This window comes from Taudactylus pleione, unplaced genomic scaffold, assembly GCF_031769625.1.
Source record: "Taudactylus pleione unplaced genomic scaffold, aTauple2 ptg000342l, whole genome shotgun sequence".
Lineage (NCBI taxonomy): Eukaryota > Metazoa > Chordata > Amphibia > Anura > Myobatrachidae > Taudactylus > Taudactylus pleione.
The window spans coordinates 554,399-575,422 of NW_028284743.1; the positions used below are offsets into that span (position 1 = coordinate 554,399).

The 21,024-nt window shown below is 46.0% G+C and overlaps 1 pseudogene; it reads left to right on the forward strand.

Annotated features, from left to right (window-relative positions):
* The first annotated feature begins 2,960 nt into the window (after window positions 1–2,960).
* LOC148508811 (NEDD4-like E3 ubiquitin-protein ligase WWP1) lies at window positions 2,961–20,413 on the forward strand (annotated as a pseudogene).
* Window positions 20,414–21,024: the final 611 nt, after the last annotated feature.

The following is a 21,024-nucleotide window of genomic DNA, read 5'->3' on the forward strand; positions in this document are numbered from 1 at the left end:
AGCTCAGCAGCCGGCACTTTAGTTGGAGAATGATGGTTAGCACAACTATACACCCAGCTTTAGGGGGGTATCCAATTAGCTACGCTAAGGTAGCGCTGCTAATTGATCGCGTCAGGGCTATCCAATTAGCTGATGTGTCCCGAAAACAATCTACAACCTTATCATGTGTTTTGGGGAGAAATATCCTATTATTTCTATCGAAATAATAGGATAGGGTGAAAAAAAACTTGTAGAAAAACGGGGATAATCGGCGAACAATGGGCCTGATTCAGACCCACTCGCGAGCGGCTGTCCGCTCGCAAGTGGGTCGATGTTATGGACTGAGCATGCGCACGACGGAGGGAGCTCCGTCGTGCGCATGCGCCAGACGCGACGAGCGAAGGAAAGTCCTTTGCTCGTTGTGTCCGATCAAAGGGGGCGTGCTGTCAATGTTGATTGACAGCACGCCCCCTTTGGTGGGCGTGCCGGGGGCGTGCCTCCCTGACGGGGGCGTTCCCACGGGAACGCCTCCCGTCAGAAGCCGGCCCACTGACATCACTAGTGATGTCAGTGGGAGTGATTTTGGCTCTGATAGAGCCAAAATCACTCCGGAGCTTGCGGTTGAAAACCTCAACCGCAGGCTCCGGCTCGCAAATTCGATGGTCGCGATGGTCTCGACCATCGCGACCATCACAATGCACGCTCGTATAGCCTGTGGGTGGTGACCCACAGCTATACGAGCGTCCAGGAGGACGCTCCATGAAACTGGAGCCCGGCCCTCATTCAGAGCGTGCGCTCTGCTCAGAGCGTACGGCTCTGAATGAGGGCCAATGTTCGGGGCTAATTGGATACCCCCCTTAGTCATGCTAACCGGCATTCTCTGACTTACAGTAAGTGTCTTTAGTCAGACTTAACAGCGCGCTGAATTGAATCGCTCCCATGGAGAGAGATAAAGTGGGGAAGTTGCCGAAAGTAAACAATCAGTATCTAATGGTCATTAACCTATCGCAGCCTTTGAAATGACAGTTCAAAGCTGATTGGTTGCTTTCGCCAACATCTCCACTTTTTTTCTCTCTCCAAAGCTTGATACATCTCCCCATAATTATATAGATGGAGGCCTCAAATGTTTTTCCTCCAAGCACAACTGGAAATATTTTGATATAGTTATCTATAGAAAAGGCTGCTAGCTGGAATGGTAACAGAGAGCCCCTGTCAGTATGATATTTGTGTTTATCAAACATATAAAATATATATAAAAGATCTATAAAGAAGAGAAATGCAGATAGAGTCACAGCTAAAAGCACTATAGGCTGTGGGAGCTCATCAGGGTATAACATGGGGAAGGAGACCACAGGGAATCTGCAGAGCTCCGCTACATATAGGTACATGCCAGATCATCGATAGTGGTGCCCGATGTTAAGAAACTGTTGCTGGTGCCGATCCGATTACTGAGTTCTGCACCTGTGCAGCACTCAGCCATCAATGGGGAAACCATCAATGTTTTCCAATGATAGTTTAAAATCATCAATGCTACAACGTTCGATACCATTACTACCTGAATATAGATTTACTGTGAACTCACCTAATATATTCCCCATAATTCCCCTCTCGTATTAGAAAACAATCTGAGGACTGAACGTTTCCTGATCAGTAGCTGAGTAACAGCATGGGAGATGGCCCCAGTAACACAGTACTCTGACCTAACACCTCTATCATCATTCCTCCCACTTCCTAATACAGCTGCTAAAGACTGAGAAACTGCTCTTAGATCTCATTAACTGAGACTAACATTGTACTTACCCTCATTTCCAATGAGCTGGGCCAACTCCCTCTGGCTCATGGCAGCTGGTGATGATGGTCAAAGAGAGGTAAGAGGTAGATGCACAAATAATACAGCACAGATGGGATTGTGCGCTCAGCTCCGGTCAGCGGTAACTTGCTGTTAGTATACACTAGTGTACAAACCAGTTGTCTCTTTTGAGGCCTTTCTCTAATGCCAGCAACTGCCAACTGAAGAAATGCCAGTGATATGGCCGTGTGCTGGGGCTTTATACCCGGCTCATGCACTGTGCACCTGACCATGGAGAATGCTGTGTACATGTGAATGTGGCATGCGGGCGGCAGTTGGTGATGGCCGTGCGGCACATCAGCTCTCTGCCCTATACCCCACATCATCATCTTCCCACTGTAATTACACAGTGACACAAGTGGGGAATCAGTGGGAAATGATAGGTTAGTGCTGAGGAGTCATCACACCCAGAACAGGGTGGTTTAGGGCATCTACTGGCACCATCTCAGTTCTACTGCTGGGCCTAATGGGCAGAATTCAATTGATCTTGCGGCCCGCATCTCCCGTCTAAAGTGACAGGAGATCGTGGGCCGCTATGCAATTGTGCCAGCTTTTTATGCTGATCGCGCCCATAGAAGTCAGGTTTAGCCACGTAAAGCAGCTAAACCCGACCAAAGTGCTGGGCGCGATCACGAAAAGTGATGTTTGGGTGCCCAAACATGTCACTTTACGCACATTTCAGCTCTCATCCCCCAGGGGCTGCGAGCTGAAGTGTAGCGCTTGGCAGCTGATCACACCCGACAGGAGCAAGAATAGAATAGCTCCGTCGGGCGCGATAGGGGCTGGAAAGAATTGAATTCCGCCCAATGAGCTCAGCTGTCATTGCTGCTACTGCCATCTCTGCTCTTCCTCTGGTGATCTCTGTGGTGGCAGCTGCCCAACCAGGCTCTGTTTATAGAGCCTGATTTTATAGATGTATAAAGCACCCAGCACACATTTACTCCAAGCTGGAGGACTACCACAAACATAGCCACACTAAGGGCCTGATTCAGCAGAGAATAGCAAAGTCGCACACAAGCAGCTTTGCAATTCCTCCTCGCATATATATAAAATGCAGCAGGAGGTGCACAGCCATGCCCCCAGTATGACCATGGCCTGGTTTCATGTTTCAGTGTTCAAAGACACCATCATCATGGCCACGACAACACCCACCCAGGGGGGCAAAGATACAGCAGCAGGACCAGAACTGTCATTACCTTGATGCAGCATAGTGCGTCCTGCTGTGCACACTGGCACATGCGCATGTAAGTGAGGCAGATCTCTGGGACCTTTGCTGGGACAGACATTTAGCGCAAGGTCACTCTAAACTGGAATCAAATTTAATTTAAATTGCACAATGATAATTTTGAGCTATGTGATAATATGCTGTATATTTCACACTATTATTGCGTTTTTACTAAATAGACCCTTCAGTTGTTAGCGACACATCATCTCCATGGTTTATATACCTTGCAGCATGTTTGTTAGATGACTATAAACTTATAAAGACTTTCAAAGCACTTTGTAAATGGTTTATTGTTATGTTACATGGTGCTCCGGTTATGTCAGGTTATACTACTAGTTATACACCGGTCATGTTTGGTGATATAACATAATAATATATATTACTGCTGCCAGTGTAAATGTAGCATTTAGTGTCACTTATAGCAGTATCCTTTGCCTTCCCCTCTGTGTCCCTGTGCTGGACAGAGGCCTATATAGCTCCTAGTGTGAGTGACTATGACATCACAATGACTGCCACAGTACAGCAGCCATTTCTCTCTAAGCTCCTGTAGTATAGCCCTGGATATCCTGGGATATACATCTCTGCTTAGCAGTTACTTCTGTACTTTTAGCTATTTGGAGATATACAGATATTACTGACGACTGAATTTGCACCGGCAGCCGGAGCGCTCAGCTCCGGCTGCTATTAGTGTAAATTTACTTACAGATAGTCTTCATTACGGATTTGGAGACCAGATCTGTGGCCTGATACCACCACCCATGAGAGATTACAGCTGCATGTGACAGGTAAGATGCTTGGGGGTCTATTTACTAAGCAGTGTTAGGAGACAGAATGAAAAGTGATAAGAAAGTGATAAGGTGCCAGCCAATCAGCTCCCAACTGTCATCTCACAGGCTGTGTTTGATTTGCTGTGAGACAGGAAGCCTTGTTGTTCCTTGCCTTGTTACATCAGGCATACCTACCTAATCTCCTGGTAAACCCAGACCCCTAGTGTTATTATAGCCCCACCCCCTGCTGTGTAATTCGGCAAAATGAAGCATTGTGCAGCAGGAGGCAGGGCCATAATGACCAAAGTTTAAATGCTGAGGTTACAGTCCCTTATAAAGGATGGGGGGGTAAGTTGTGCTTCTGCCTTTCAGACATTTTTGTAAGTAATTGGACCCCCTTCACCTCAGCCGCCCCCTCCCATCCCATTATACTTGCTTCTAGAAGGTATTAGTTAAATGTTAAGTAGAATCTGATTGGTTGTTATGAGCAACATCACTTTTAAAACTCACTTCTAAAAACTCTCACTTTAGTAAATCTACCCCTTGGTGTCGCTAGTGTAGGGATTAGTATAATTGGATTACACATCCAGTGCTAATGTGATAGTGGGATATTGCAGACCTGGAGCTATATGTAGAAGTTAATAGAGGACCAAGAGGCCAGACACCCACATTACTCACATCAGCATTGGATGTGTACTCTAATCCCCATACTAGAGAATAACCATACACGTGTTACATACTGACAGGATACAGATTTAGTTTTTCCTTTTCTTCTTTTTCAGTGTCTTCGGCCAAATTCACCAAAGAGAACCATTGGTTTGGAGCGGCAGTGTACACTGAGCTGGCTGTGGGGGGAATTACCATCAGGAGGACGGCTAGAGCTAAAAGCTCTTCTAACCCTACATGGGAGGAAGCGGTCACTGTGTAAGTCCTATTACCATGTAACACTCTGATACTTCTCTGTAGTTACAGAACTGGTGTGAGAGCTGGTGTCCTGCTAATCATGTAACATTAGGGGCTTGTACAGAATGGTCTTATAGTCACAGGCTCATAGCGGTAAGGCCTGATAGCTGTGCTGTGCTGCTGATAGTCCTACACATAATGTAAGCGGGTGGTGCTTGGCACAATGTAATGGGAGCCTATGGGACCACTCAGTACATCATACATTATGCTACATAGGGCTGTGAGGCAAAGCTGTTACTAGGAGTCTGTTATTACTTCCAGTGTGTGCAAGCTGTACGTTTATCACCTGTTATCAGTATGTGCCTATTAGTAGCAATAATACTGGGATCTAATGTGCTTCCCATTTGTAGCAATGACACTTTGTAAGAAACACATTTACCATAGAGTATATGGAATAACACCCTCCTCTGTGTTTAGTATGTTATACAAGAACAAGCAAAATACTAATTGTATTTCCCCCTGTGTGCAGGAGCGTAACCCCAGACACCACCCTGGAAGTTAGGGTATGGAGTCATCATGCTCTGAGAGCTGACACCTTGCTGGGAAAAGCCCTCATAGACCTGAAGCAAACCTTAGACAACCACCATGGACAATGTAAGCTGCTCCTACCCTGCTCAAGCCCTAGTATCGTTATCATTGCAGCCTCTACTTTAGTAGATGTAGAGTGTTTTATAGAACTTAGGGCCTGATTCAGACCCGGACGCTATTTGCAGCCGCTCGCTCTCAAAAAGGGGCCGTCTATGCAAAACATGCGCTCGCTCTTTGTGGTGTAAGGATGCCTCTATGTCTTAGCAGGCAAGGGCTTATTGCGCTCGCAAGTTTTTAAAGACGCCCCCTTCGGGAGCCATTGGAGCTGCTCGCAGCACTTAAGGTAGACCTAGCCTCCCGCAAGCAGTGCGAGCAGTTCATGGAAAAATCATCCAAGTCACATGTTCAATGACGCTACTTTGCTAATTATGCACACCCATTAAACTCCATTCTGACGGTCTGGCACACCTGCGTTCGCACATCCACTCCCCCGTTCACAAGCACCTTCCCCTGTTACCACCCACAAATGGCACTATCACTCTCTCAAAATAGCGGCCCAACTGTGGGCTATGGGCGAGCACTTTCCCATCACACTGACTGGTTCGCGCACGCGCATTGCAAAATATACACATACGCAGATTGAGAAAAATCACTCAATGCGAGCGAGCGCAGTATAGGGAGTGTTTCTGAATCAGGCCCTTAGTCATTTACTTTGTATTTCAGTGGAACAAGTTGTAGAGCAATTACCGCTCTCATTGGTGGGGACACATGGAGCGGTCCAAACTGGTGAGCTGACCGTTATTCTGGATGGACTGACCGTGGAACCTCAGTCCTTGACAACTAGTGATGCTACAGCCCCAGCAGCCAGTAAGTAATGTGTGCACTTTATGCGGGAAGCTCCTTATGTAAGTGATTATTCTCTCTCTCTCTCTCTCTCTCTCTCTCTCTCTCTCTCCCTCTCCCTCCCCAGATAAGGAAACCCCTGCACTCCACATGCAAGAGTGATCCAATGCTGGCTGGTGTGTAAGTGATGAATGTGTAGGTCCAGGAATGGGGTCCCACTGCACCTCCTGATTGAAAAAGCATAAAAATACAATTAATGTAAAAATGTCTGTACCCCACTGTCACATCCCTGGCCCCATTAGACTGTCACCCAATCTCCAAACCCATAAAACTCATCTACGATTATCCTGTATGGTGCAGTGTCCACTTTGTGGTGCTTTATATCTGGCCACCACAGGTCCTGTCTTGCCTTACAGTGCCCGTATAATAAATGATCTGATAACAGCTTTATTTGCTGATACTTTTCTTCGGGATGCCGATGGTCTAAATACCAGTGCCGGAATCCCGATAGCGTCAGGATCCCAGCTCCAGTATCCCGACAGCCGGCATCCTGAAAATAAGTATCGGGGGTTAGGGGAGGGTTAGGGGTTAGGGTTACAAACAAGGGGAGGGTTAGGGTTAGGCACTAAGGGTGGAGGGTTAGGTTTAGGCACTGGGGGAAGGTTAGGTTTAGAGCACCGGGGAGGGAAGGTTAGGGTAGGGGTTAGGGTTAGTGGTAATATACTTACATTCAGGGTCAGGATTCTGACTGTCAGGATGCCGCTTTTAGTATACTTACCAGCGGCATCCCGTCCACCGAGAACCCATACACAACCCCTTACTGGACCTCTCCACAATCCCACGTCGGTTGGCGTTGCAGACACAAATCACTGGGAAAATGGCACAGCTGCCATTTTCCCAGAGATTTGTGCATACACAATAGAGAAGTGTCTGGGATCATGTTGCAGGCACCATGTTTATGGAGACCTGTGCACGAAGACAGAGTCTCCTGCGCTGCTGGAGAGAAGGGGGCCTGCACGGTGGCTGCACATGGGCCCACTCCTCTCATAAACTCCCTACATCCAGCATGCCCTCCTGTCATCCTCTGTAGTAGTTCAGCAAATGGAGATCTAAGATGTGCAGATGCAACATAGCAATAGCAACACAAGCAAATATGACATATACAGTATCTGCTATTGTATAATATGAGACCAGACATAAGGGAGGGACTGTTACCCAAGCTGCATAGTTACACGTACACATAAGCAGGCAACACGTCTGACCCTTTGGCAGCAAGTGTAACAGCCTTTATTACTATATGCAAACATATCACACAAGTAACTATTATATGTTATGTATACACATGTTCAGTATTATATGTAATATAATTGGAGTATTATGTCCCACATGTTTTTGACATGAACTATTGTTATTCTCCAGGTAATGGCACACCAGGAGACCATAGTGTGCCGTCTGATGTAGCTATAGCAGCACCTGCAGGATCCTCGTATCAGATGGTGAGGACGCTACAAACAACACAGCACCAGCACCTTCCACATCTGCTGCCAGTGCTGCACCAGGAGGCCATAGTGTGCCATGTGATGATGCTGTACCAGCTCCTGCAGGATCCTCCATATCAGATGGTGAGGACGCTACAAACAACACAGCACCAGCACCTTCTACATCTGCTGCCAGTGCTGCACCAGGAGGCCATAGTGTGCCATGTGATGACGCTGTACCAGCTCATGCAGGATCCTCCATATCAGATGATGAGGACGCTACAAGCAACACAGCACCAGCACCTTCCACATCTGCTGCCAGTGCTGCACCAGGAGACCATAGTGTGCCATGTGATGATGCTGTACCATCTCCTGCAGGATGCTCCATATCAGATGGTGAGGACGCTACAAGCGACACAGCACCAGTGCCTTCCACATCTGCTGCCAGTGCTGCACCAGGAGGCCATAGTGTGCCATGTGATGATGCTGTACCAGCTCCTGCAGGATCCTCCATATCAGATGGTGAGGACGCTACAAGCGACACAGCACCAGCGCCTTCCACATCTGCTGCCAATGCTGCACCAGGAGGCCATAGTGTGCCATGTGATGACGCTGTACCAGCTCATGCAGGATCCTCCATATCAGATGATGAGGACGCTACAAGTGACACAGCACCAGCGCCTTCTGCTGCCAGTGCTGCGTCTGAGCTCATATTAGCGACGGACTCTGCACCTTCATCTGCTGCTGGCAGCACAATTCCTGATGCCACCGGTTCCAGGCAATCAGCTGTTACTGCCCCAGTGAGACCACAGTCCAGCACCACTGCAAGGCACCTGCCACCTGGGTAAGTGGATGGTTTTATCTCTTGTAGCCTGCTAATAATCTGAGAACCTCCTGCTGTCACATCTATTGCAGCAGCATCAGAAGTGTGGGGAGAGCTCACAATTGTCACTTGTCTGTTAATATACAGCAGAGCGCCAAGTGGAGATATTGGGGCTCATGTAGATTTGCATGTAAAACGTGCGCCTGGTATATTCCGGGATAGAACAGCCTAGTATACATGCATACTGATAATGATGACGGGTATGACACTAAGCATATGGATTGGGGTTGGCTGAATGCAGAGATACATAGAGCTCAGTATACTGGGGAATATACACATTTAGTACTGTGCCGCACTGCAGTTATGGATGCATTATGTTAAGTCGGCCATTACTGCAGCTGCTGTGTGGGTAAGCATGCCAGTACTAACAATGGCCGCTCACATAGCACCCAGAGTCCTTGTCTGTCACTGGGCTTTATAGCCACATGGTGATATCTGCAGATTTGTTCTTACATTTCTTTTATATACTGTATCATCAGGTACTTTTATTATGAAGACCTATTAACTATGTTGTTTTACTTCTAGATGGGAGCTGAGGAGGGATCCTCATGGTAAATACTTTTACATTGACCACAACATCAAGATCACAATGTGGGATCCGCCTTTACCAACTGGGTAAACCCCTGCAATAATATCCAGCTGGGGAACGTGACATGGGGGAGACCCGGGATCCAGACACTTTGTTGCGTTGCTTCATCCTCCCACTTGCATTCGCAGTAAGGGAAATACAGATAGGGGTTACTGGCATTGGTCTGAGATGATCTCCGCTGTGGAAGGCGGATAAGCTCCTTATAGTTATTATTACATGGGTTTGATACATTCCCTGTCATGTTCCTTGCTCCAATGGCCTCTGCCTGACACACAGCACGCACACAGATGGTATTTCCTGAGTGCTGCCAGGTGACAAATAGTCCCCTGTTGGGGAGAAACCTGACACCACCTCCTTATTTGCCATTGTATAGGGCAGAGTGTCCCAAACTCCACCATTACAGTCCAAGTTTTAAGGATATCCATGCTTGAGTCCAGATGGTTAAATCAAATTGACTAAGGTACTATTAAAGTCACCTGCACTTGATCATGGATATCCTTAAAACCTGGACTTTTATGGCAGAGTGTATGAAACTCTGGTATAGGAAATAACACTTAGTAAATACAGTGGAGTTTATGGGAACCCCCATTTAAGTACATAGAGAACTATACTGCAGTTAAGCTGTCAAGATGTTTTAATGAAGGTTCTTCTACCGCTCTGGTAAAGCAAAGAGAAAGTACAGTAAAAGATAGTGTCTAGGGCCAGCATTGTTCCTTGCCCATCTGTATACACCCTAAACAAAGCAAAACGTGTTTGTGTCTTACAGCTGGGAGAGAAGAGTCACCAGCCATGGACGGCCTTTCTATGTGGACCACAACACCAGAACCACAACCTGGATGAAGCCTACCATAGAGTCTGTGCAGCTCCACCAGCGAGACCTCTGCTCGGTAACTGACACCTGTGATTATACAGACTGTAACTTTACAGCTGTGTCACATTTATACAACATTATTACAGCTGTGTCACATTTATACGACATTATTACAGCTGTGTCACATTTATATGCCATTATTACAGCTGTGTCACATTTATATGGGATTATTACAGCTGTGTCACATTTATATGCCATTATTACAGCTGTGTCACATTTATATGCCATTATTACAGCTGTGTCACATCTATATGGCATTATTACAGCTGTGTCACATTGATATGCCGTTATTACAGCTGTGTCACATTTTTATACAATTATTACAGCTGTGTCACATTTATATACAATTATTACAGCTGTCACATTTATATGCCATTATTACAGCTGTGTCACATTTATGTGGTATTATTTCAGCTTTGTCACATACTTATGACATTATTACAGCTGTGTCACATTATACAGATCCTCCAACATGACCCACTCCATTAGGTACAACATGCTCTGCTCCTGGACTTCCCTCTTAATTTATGATTGCAGCCACCTGTGCTGAAACACCTGTCTCATCAATTACCTAATTCAACACAGGTGTCTGCAATCATTAATTAGGTGGGAAGTCCAGGAGCAGAGCATTTTGTACCTAATGGAACGGGTCATGTTGGAGGGTAGGATTATATGTCATTATTACAGCAGTGTCAAATTTATATGCCATTATTACAGCTGTCACATTTATATGACATTATTACAGCAGTCAGTGCGTGCAGTAATCTCATTCGGAGGTTTTTGTCATACGTGACCGGTCTATATTACACAAGACGTATTAGAATTATTGTTACATATAACATGATAAATAAGCATATATACGATTTATAGATCTAGGGGCCTATTCATTAAACCTAAAAATTCTCTGGAGATAATTAGCTTTAGAACTCGCATGGAGTTCTACCTAATTATAGGTGCAATTCATCATATCACCTCTCCATAAGTATCTATTCCGAAAAGCTGTCATTTTTGCGATGACAGCTTTTCGGGAAATAGATACTTTTCCCTGCCCACACTACCTTATCGCATCTGGAAACAGTGCTGCGCATGCGCTGTTACATCTGTAAAACCAGCGCATGCGCAGCACTGCTTACAGATGCGTTAAGTTTGTGTACCCCCCCGACCTCCCCCTCCGCTCACCTCCCCCTCCCCCCCCCCCTGACTTACCTGTCCGTGCAGCAGCCTCCGGCTCCGTCCTGCTGGTCTGTCATGTGGTTTCCCAGCAAACCACATGACAGATTAGAAAAAATAAATAAACTTTTTATTTTTGTCTAAACTTTCTTGTGCTCTGCTGGGGAGCACACATGTCCGACCAGCCTCCAGAGCCTGAGGACGGAGCAGAGCGCCGGAGGGACTCGTCGGGGGACCTGCACACGCGGATACAGGTAAGTTTCACCTGCTATTCGCCACCTCACAGTGGCGAATAGTAACTGCATCAAATTCCGAAAATTGATAATTTTCAGAATTTGATGAATACCACAATTTCCACATCCCCATACTAATGTATGGAGAGTGTGGAAATTAACGCAGGGGAACTTAGCAAGGAGATATCTGTGATATCTCCTGTGCTAAGTGGCTACATGAATACCAAAATAACGTTATTTAAGGAAAATGTCCTTAAAAACGTTATTTTAGTGTTGATGAATAGGCCCCGTAATGTATAAGACACCTAAATTGTTAGATAACATTCTCTTACGCTCTTGTTACTGGAAGCGGCCACCCAGCATAGTATTGTCACTCACTATGTGCCTCTGTAACTTTGTGTCTATGTTTAGCTTTTCCCAGAAATACCCCAATCATCAGCATTACACAAGTACAGGTATCCTACACCAGATGGCACCGCCATAGTCACACATATCCCAGTGTTCCTTATTATATACACAAAGTTATATATCATCAAGTGACATCACTGTCATCACATATATCCCAGTGTTCCTTAGTATATACACAAAGTTATATATCATCAAGTGACATCACTGTCATCACGTATATCCCAGTGTTCCTTAGTATATACACAAAGTTATATATAATCAGGTGACATCACTGTCAACATGTATATCCCAGTGTTCCTTATTATATACACAAAGTTATACAGTATATCATTGAGTGACATCACCATCATCACATATATCACAATATTCCTGCACGCTGGAGACCCTGGGCCTTATTCAGAGCTGCACGCAGGTCCTATCTGCACATGTGACTGCGCCTGCATACGCAATTGTGAGCAATTACAGGTTATTTAGAGCCATGAGCATCTCAGCTTACAGAATAGCAGTTGTTACGCCAAGATCTAGCTGATATCAGACGCATCTCTTGTCACAAGGATAGATTTGTCAGACTGACCTGATTCCTCTCTGCCCATCTCTAATTGCTGTGTTTATCTTGTTCCATTCTAGGCTTCATCAGTAGCAGATCCACTGGGGGCATTGCCACCAGGATGGGGAAGAGAGTATTACAGTGCTATTTATGGGCATCTCTGAGATATGGGCATGTGGCAATACAATATGTCTCTGTTTTGTAGAGAGAAGAAAGGACTCCCCAGATGGAAGGTGCTACTACATGGACCATTCCACAAAGACCACACAGTGGGAAGATCCTCATAGTGCAATGTGAGAATGTCCTCAGATGTCTTCCTCCCCCATGTTATATGGTAGGATTGTCCTATCACATCGCCTCACTCCATGTTCCAGCTCTAGATCAGAGATATTGTAATTTCTTTATAAACCACCTCACATCTCACATAATGCCGCACACAAAGAGCCTTATTCATAGTAGGACACAAAATGTGATCAGTATTATTATTATTAGTAACAGTTACTTATATAGCGCCAGCATATTCCATTGTGCTTTATAACGGGAACAGTATGTAACTTACACCAGGTGCTGTGCTCATGCTGGAAGTGTTACATTAGCTGACATGCAGGCGTTTATTAGGGGATATCCAAAATGACTCTGAGCTGTACTTGTCTACAGCAGGACATGTATGACCCATGTGGCTAAGGCCACACTACTGACATGCTGCACACCCACCATATATTCTGCATAGTAAATATAAATGGAATGATTTATATAACCACTAATTACTTTTCCATTTCATCTGTGACCTTAGGACACTTGGCAGCTTTCAGTGCAGACAAGATCATTGGCATTACTTGTGCCAGGTAATAATTATAAAGGTGTTGTTACAATGATATTATACATCAGCATGTTATTATGCTGGAGGGCACAATGGTATGTGCTGCAGGGAGGAGAGCAGACTGTGATGGGAGAGGTGCATTAGTCAGGGTGTATGAAGGCATCAGCTGTCTGTCTATTGGTGGCCATACACGGTATGATGCACTGTGTAGGGCGACTGCTGATCCGTCGGCAGACGGATCGCGCTGTCCCCGCTGTCAATCGTGCGGTCGCCGCTGACCACACGATATGCCGGCTCCCCCTTCCACCATCTGAGTGGGATCGTACATCGCATCCCAGATCATATGAACCTGCAGGAAGATCTGGGGAAGTGATGTACGACCCCGCGGGAGCGCGCAGCCAATATCAGGTACGATATCCTGCCCATACATGGCACGATATAGCACCTATATCGTGCCGTGTATGGCCACCATATTTCTAACTAGGACTGAGATACTAATCTGATAATACATATCTCTGCAGTCTAACGCATTGCTGAACACCACCAACATTAATGTGTCAAGACAGACAATATTCAAGGACTCCTTCCATCAGGTAACCTCTTCTTCTCTGATAAGTTAGGTAGCAATGGTAGGGGGCTCCGGGGCCAGGACCATCCCTCCATTACCTGGTGTAAAGTCTCCATCTACTGTGAGCTATGCCTGGGCCTAGTCTTCCAGTAACAAGGACAGCGGAGTGAACCAGCCCCAGGTACAGGGGGGACGTAGAAGGGGGTTGGACACTGTAATACAATCACTGGGCTCATTGCAAAAAGTTATATAGTGTCTATGGGCCCTATTTACTACAATCTACATTTAAAATACGGTTGTAGCGGTAGTGTGATATATCCTACTAAATTCGGATTGCGAATTTAGGAAATATCACATGAATGTATGATGAAGCTCTGTCCCTGCGAATCCCATCCCCACACTTCTCCCTGTATCTTACGGAAAAAATAGAGGAAGAATGTGTCTGTGCATGTGCTGTCGCCTGATACCGCAACTCCCCCCCCCACACACACACCTCACAGGGGTCCTTGTTACTGGAGGAGTAATCCCAGGCATAGCTCACAGTTGAAGGAAGTGTGCAGACGGGATAGGCCCCAATGTGTGGGACAGTGAGATGGCAGATGCTTCATGTTCTTCCTCTTTCCCCACATGGATCATGTTGATGAGACCATTTGATCTAAGGAGACAGCTCCATGTGGGTGTTCAGAGGGGAAGAAGGGCTGGACTATGGAGGCCTGAGCAGGTAATTATGTCACTGGTGTCTCTGCTGGATATAAGTTGGCCTGACCATGTGACAGGACACGGAGACATCAGCAGGACTCACCAACCAATAAGTCAGAGGCCTGGGGTGGCGGCAGCTAAATCTCACAGGAGTGATGAGTGAGTCTGACAGTGATAACGGCACCAGCTGTGTTTCTGTTTGTTTTCCTGTTGGTATAATACATTGGTAACTATCTGGGATTAACACGTATTAAATCAATTTTTTTTTCTTTCAGAGACTTGTTTCTCTCACTTTCCCAGGAGCTTCTGAATCCCAACTATGGGTTCTGGGAATATGCCGGTGAGAGTAACACTCTTCATATACACCCGGCTTCCAGTATCATTCCTGGACACCTGCCTGTCTTCACCTTTATGGGCCGCTTCATTGCCATGGGTAGTCCTCATTAAGCAGTAACATTATTGGATAATACATTACTAGAGCCTTACCTTATGTTCCGGGAACGGGAAATATAGTCCACTAACCAATGGACATGGAATGATAGAGCCATGTATGTGACACAGAGTCACTGGTTATTATCTGTGTGATAGTATGTATGTAGAGATATGATGATACCAGTAGGGAATATGTGTGTGTAGCACATAAGCAGTGATTTCCTCGCTCTCCCCTCCAGGCCATATTCCATGATAGACACATCGCCAAGGGCTTCTATATACCATTCTACAAGCGGATGCTGGGGAAGAAGCTCGCCATTGACCTCCAGATCTACAGGTCTCTCGCATGGATAAGGTGAGTAACTAAAGATTTGTGTCCAGTGCACTAAGGCTGTGAGGAGACAAAGTTTGTTTAGTAGGACATTAGGATTAGCATGTGGGCAGACCGTTCTATTCTATGCATACAGCTCAGAGCCATAACCCTGCTCCTATTTGGTTTCTAAACCCTATTAACACCACTGAAAAGGGCTCAGTATCATACAAGGAGACATTTATAGCACATAGCTTCGGGTAAATAAGAAAGTCAAGTATCTTTTTAACCATGCATCATTTTTCTAAGCTGTCTATATAATTTCCTCCTTTTCAAATTCACTTTGGAGGTCAAATAAGTATGGCTGCCAGTCACACCCACTCACACCTAATCATAGTAGTCAGCTTATCATCTGATGGTAGAGGGGAAATGAAGGGGGAAACATCAAAGCACACAGAGCAGATTGAGCTCAAAGTGGAGTTGCAAAGCCACTCTGCTCACTTTATCGTCTGTCATGTGACAGTGGTTGTTATGGTGTTCACATGACACTGCAGAATCATCAATCATTTATAGCATCTGGGCTACAGCATCCTGCTCATGTCTAAATATGTCTGTTTCTTTATCCTTTGAACTCTCCTGTAATGCTGTGATATCAGGCTACAAAGTGTGTGCAATGGTGTCTACGCTTCTTGTTTGCAGAGACAACAACATCGAGGACTGTGACTTGGAGCTGTTCTTCTCTGTAACCATGGACACGCTAGGAGAGGTCACATCCCATGAGCTGAGGCCGGATGGGGGCAAACATCTGGGTTACTGAGGCCAATAAGGAGGAATATGTTAGGTAAGCAACTGTACATAAGGGGCAATATTTAGTAAATGCCTATTTCCCCCTCATTATGAAACTAATAGACATCACCAGCGGTTTGGAGCCAAACCATTGAATTTATTATTTAGAGGTTTTGATGGTGTTTTAAAAACAGCTGGCGATTCTGTCGGATTACAAATGAGCAAAATGTCGCTAGAAAAACCACCACAAACCCACCATAAAACTGTCGTGTCCATCTGGCCAATCAGAAGAGTCACAATACACTTATAGTCGGGGCAATCATTATGTATTGACTAAGGAGGCAAATAACACTGATCTCTCTCGTACGTGGGCAATACTATTTTATTATTATATTGGGGCAACGTTAGCTTTTAATTTCATTAAGACACTAATATTATTAATTATAGTAAAGAAGAAATAAATTATTAATGTTGCCCCATCATAAAAACATGTTTAGCACCAACTAACAATGCAGCAATGTTCCCCCATCAGTGTCACTAATAGATAACAGTAATACAGCACTGATATCATAGGCAAAAGCAGGGGGGGTTTCCATCTGCCTGGAAACCCCCCTCCCCAGCCCACACCACGACCACAATATAAATAGTAATATAATGGAAATTTACTAGCATTGCATGTTCTTCTCAGTATCATAAATGAAACAAATAGCACCACCTGTGGATCTTTTAACATGTATCAGCCAGTAATAAATACACCTGTGCACCAATTAGGGGATTTGGAAGGGATGCACTGCTACAGAGCTCAATATTTACATATATGTCGAGGGTAGTGCTAAGTCCTTCTGCTGCTCCCATGCCCTGGAATGGTGCTCATATCTAAAATAAAAACATTCAGCTCAGGCAGGATGGCCCTACTGCTGCATTTAATGGCTACTGTGATTGCTGGTCCTGTATATGCTAGAATTATGACACACAATACACTTTATATGATGCATATTAAAGCTGGATAAGTGGTAATTATGCCCTCTTCATGGACTGGCCACACTCGCTCTAAAATCAAGCATTTGGAACCACCCCCTAGAAATCCTGCGTTTGCCACTGGATACGGTCCTGCTATTAGCTGTGCATGGCCTGGGAAGGGAAACCCGCTGTGACCCCTCTCACCCTGTCTCTGTATCTCTAGTCTGATGTCTGAGTGGATGTTATCTACAGGAGAACATCAGATGAGCGCGTTCCTGGAGGGGTTTAGCAGCGTTGTTCCCCTGCAGTGGCTGCAGTGCTTCCAGGAGGAGGAGCTAGAGGTATGATATACACTTATATTAACGTATAGTTTTGTACTGTTGGGGCATAAAGTGTATAGGGGCACATTTATCATTCAATATTTGCAGTGTTTTCCCTAAAAACACCCATATGGGAGGATACCTGCAAATATTTAGTATCCCCGGAATGTATTATGGAGGGATCGCTTCTGTCCCTCCATTACGGCCAGTGCATAGGTTTCTATGGGGGATGCAATGCTGTCAGATTACCAAGTTACTTGGTCTCTGCAGCTGACGCCATCTGTAGATGGTGTAAGCCTGTTGTAGCCTGATGCACATAGCAAAACTAGACGGGAGAGGGTCCCATAGGAACCACCCCTCCCAGCATGCGCAGAATCTAGGGCACAGGAGTGAAGAGACCACAGACGAGATCACTACACTCCCAGCACATCACAGGGACTGTCTCCTTTTGGAGCCCCTGTCCCCGCAGGTGAAATTTGTTACATCCCGGTGCTATGATTGCATTCTGTAATGCGATCATGGGTGCTAATATTGTGCCCAGATTGCAGTGCAAATGCCATCATTAATAAATGGTCCCCATAGTGATCAGATAAAGCTCCTGCTTATACTCCTACTTGTAATTAAGTCTATGGATGATGATCAGAGACTCTGGTGTCTAGTTACTGCAGCTATAATATAGGATGATATGATCAGGGGCGTATTTATAATGGATGCAGGGTGTGCGGTGCACAAGGGCCCACACCGCACACTCTGCACCCATATGTTTTAATTACTCACCCTCTAAAGTCCCACGTCGGGCTGTCTCGCCAGACAACACATCTAAAGAATGGCCGCCGTGGCGATTTTTCCGGTGTTCTGCACATGCGCACTAGGGAAATAACCCTAGTGTGACCTACGCATGTGCTATAGACTCCGAGCACACTCTAGAGTTTACAAGTGCTGCAGTGCTGAGCGCATCCGCCGCTGCAGAGAGAGGAGAGGGCCCGAACAGAGAATGCACACGGGCCCCCTCCTCTGTAGAAACGCCCCTGCATATGATATATATAAGTAACACACCGTCAAGTCTAAGGCAGAATCCAGCAGATGTTTGTATATGTGCGAGATGCACTAAACAGAAAATGCGGTAAAAACCCTGTTTCCGGGGTTTTACTGCATTTTCTGCATGCATTATTGTCCTAGCCACAGTGGGCAAATTGGCTTTGGCTGGTGGTAGTTACAGAAGTGCCCTAGAAGTATAGGGTAAGAGAATGGCATTTGGTTTTGCAGGTGATGTTGTGCGGCATACAAGACATAGACGTGTTGGACTGGCAGAGGAACACGGTCTATCAGCGCTACAGACGGAACAGCAAACAGGTTGTCTGGTTCTGGCAGGTAAGTGACCCTACTGATAGGTCATATGTAATAATGATATGTTTCTGGGCATATCAGATAACTGCATTTATTATATTACCATGTGATATGTATGCCATAGCCTATAATACATGTGTCTCTTATTCCATGGATCAGTCATCACTATTTAGCACAGGCCCATTGCCCATCCATTTTCCTTCTGTGACAGACGATGCTTTGTTTTCATGTAACACTAATGTTTCTGTAAGCATGCAGTCCATGTAATCTTACACATGGTTATATGTAGATGGCTGTGTGTCTGTCCCAGCTCTATACTGTATGTACAGTATATACCAGTATTTATCCTGCATCACTGTGACACAGTGACATGTACTACGGGAGACAAGTGGTATAGAAGTCTTCTAGATCTGCACATGTACAAATGCATCTGATTTACCACTGTTGGGGGGATGATGTATAACTGTGACTCTTTCATCCTGATGTAGTTTGTCAATGAGATCGACAACCAGGACCGGATCCACCTGCTGCAATTTGTGACCGGCACCAGCAGCTTTCCTCTGGACGGCTTTGCAGGATTGATGGGTAAGTGTCTGATTGACCGATTGTAACATGATGAAATGTCTTGTAGTTATAGGAAACCTGATGAACAATTATTATCATTGCAGGAAGACATGGCCACCAGAAATTCTGCATTGCCAAAAGAGGGACAAAATAATTTCGGCCAGGAGGGCACACATGGTAAGTGCCTATTACCCAGCGCTTATAATATGTAATTGCTTACTGACTAACACACATAGAGCAAATCATTGCTATGGGCGATTCCACAACACATAGATCAAATCATTGCTACAGGTGATTCCCAGTCATGCGCATCTCAGTCACATCTCTGCTAGCGGCTGAATGGACATAACTGGGTGACAATGGGGCATTTGCACATAGGCTAAGCTTAGTGAGGGCGTGTAGGCAGCTTTATAGGCTATGCAGAATGCGTGCACACAGAGGGCCTGATTCAGAGCCGGACGCTCTGACCAGAGCGCTCGCTCTGAATCAGGGCCGGCCTAGCTTAAAATGGAGCGGCCTCCTGGCCGCTCGCATAGCTGTGGGTGACCACCCACAGCTTATGCGAGCGGCCAAAAAGATGGTCGCGATGGTCAAGACCATCACGACCATCGGGCTTGCGACGAGACCCTGCGGTAGGGTCTCACTGCCGCAAGCCCAGGAGTGCTTTTGGCTCTATCAGATGTCAATGGGGCCAGACCCAGACGGTAGGCGTTCCCATGGGAACGCCTCCGTCTGGGCAGCCACTCCCCCGGCACGCCCACCAAAGGGGGCGTGCTGTCACTCACCATCGACAGCACGCCCCCTTTGGTGCGAGACCCCGAGCGACGGCTTCCCCGTCGCCCGCCGGGTCTCGCGCATGCATGAATGAGACCCAGAGATCCATCTGTTCTCTCACAGATCTCTTGCACCAGGTATAGGGTTGGTGAAAATGTGCCCGGATAATGGTGGCGACTTTTGAAATAGGGCAAACAGATAAGGGCGGTGCGATCACATAGATGTGTATAACACGGCATATGGGCACATATATGTATTGAGTACCATGCACGTAGTTTGAGTGTAGTTGTGGCCGTCTGGAGTGCAAATCTGAATAGGCCCCGACGTTTGACCGACTTTTCCTTTGTAGATGAAGCTGCTAATTAATCCCAAACCTATGTAACACATCTTATCCCTGCAGCTATAATCGCCTGCACCTACCTCCATAGAAGACCTATGAGCAGATGAAGGCAAAGCTGCTTTTTGCTCTACGGAAGACGGAAGGTTTTGGATTTGAATGAAGAGCATGGAAACACCTGGACCTCCCGTAACAACACCTGGACCCTCCTGTAACATCTGGCTCCTCCCGTAACAACACCTGGATCCTCCTGTAACACATGGGGCCCCTTATAACATCTGGATCCTCCTGTAACACCTGGGGCCCCTTATAACACCTGGATCCTCCTGTAACACATGGGGCCCCTTATAACACCTGGATCCTCCTGTAACACCTGGGGCCCCTTATAACACCTGGATCCTCCTGTAACATCTGTCTCCTCCCATAACAACACCTGTATCCTCCTGTAACACATGGGGCCCCTTATAACACCTGGATCCTCCTGCAACACCTGGGGCCCCTTATAACACCTGGATCCTCCTGTAACATCTGTCTCCTCCCGTAACAACACCTGTATCCTCCTGTAACACATGGGGCCCCTTATAACACCTGGATCCTCCTGCAACACCTGGGGCCCTTATAACACCTGGGGCCTCCTGTAACAACAACTTTCCAAGGCAACAACATCAATAAAGCCTAAAGTGACTTCTACATCTGATCACTTCCTATCTCTGTCTCCTTTTTTATTTCTCACTCATGTGACCACATTACTGGAAAAAACAACACGGACCGAAA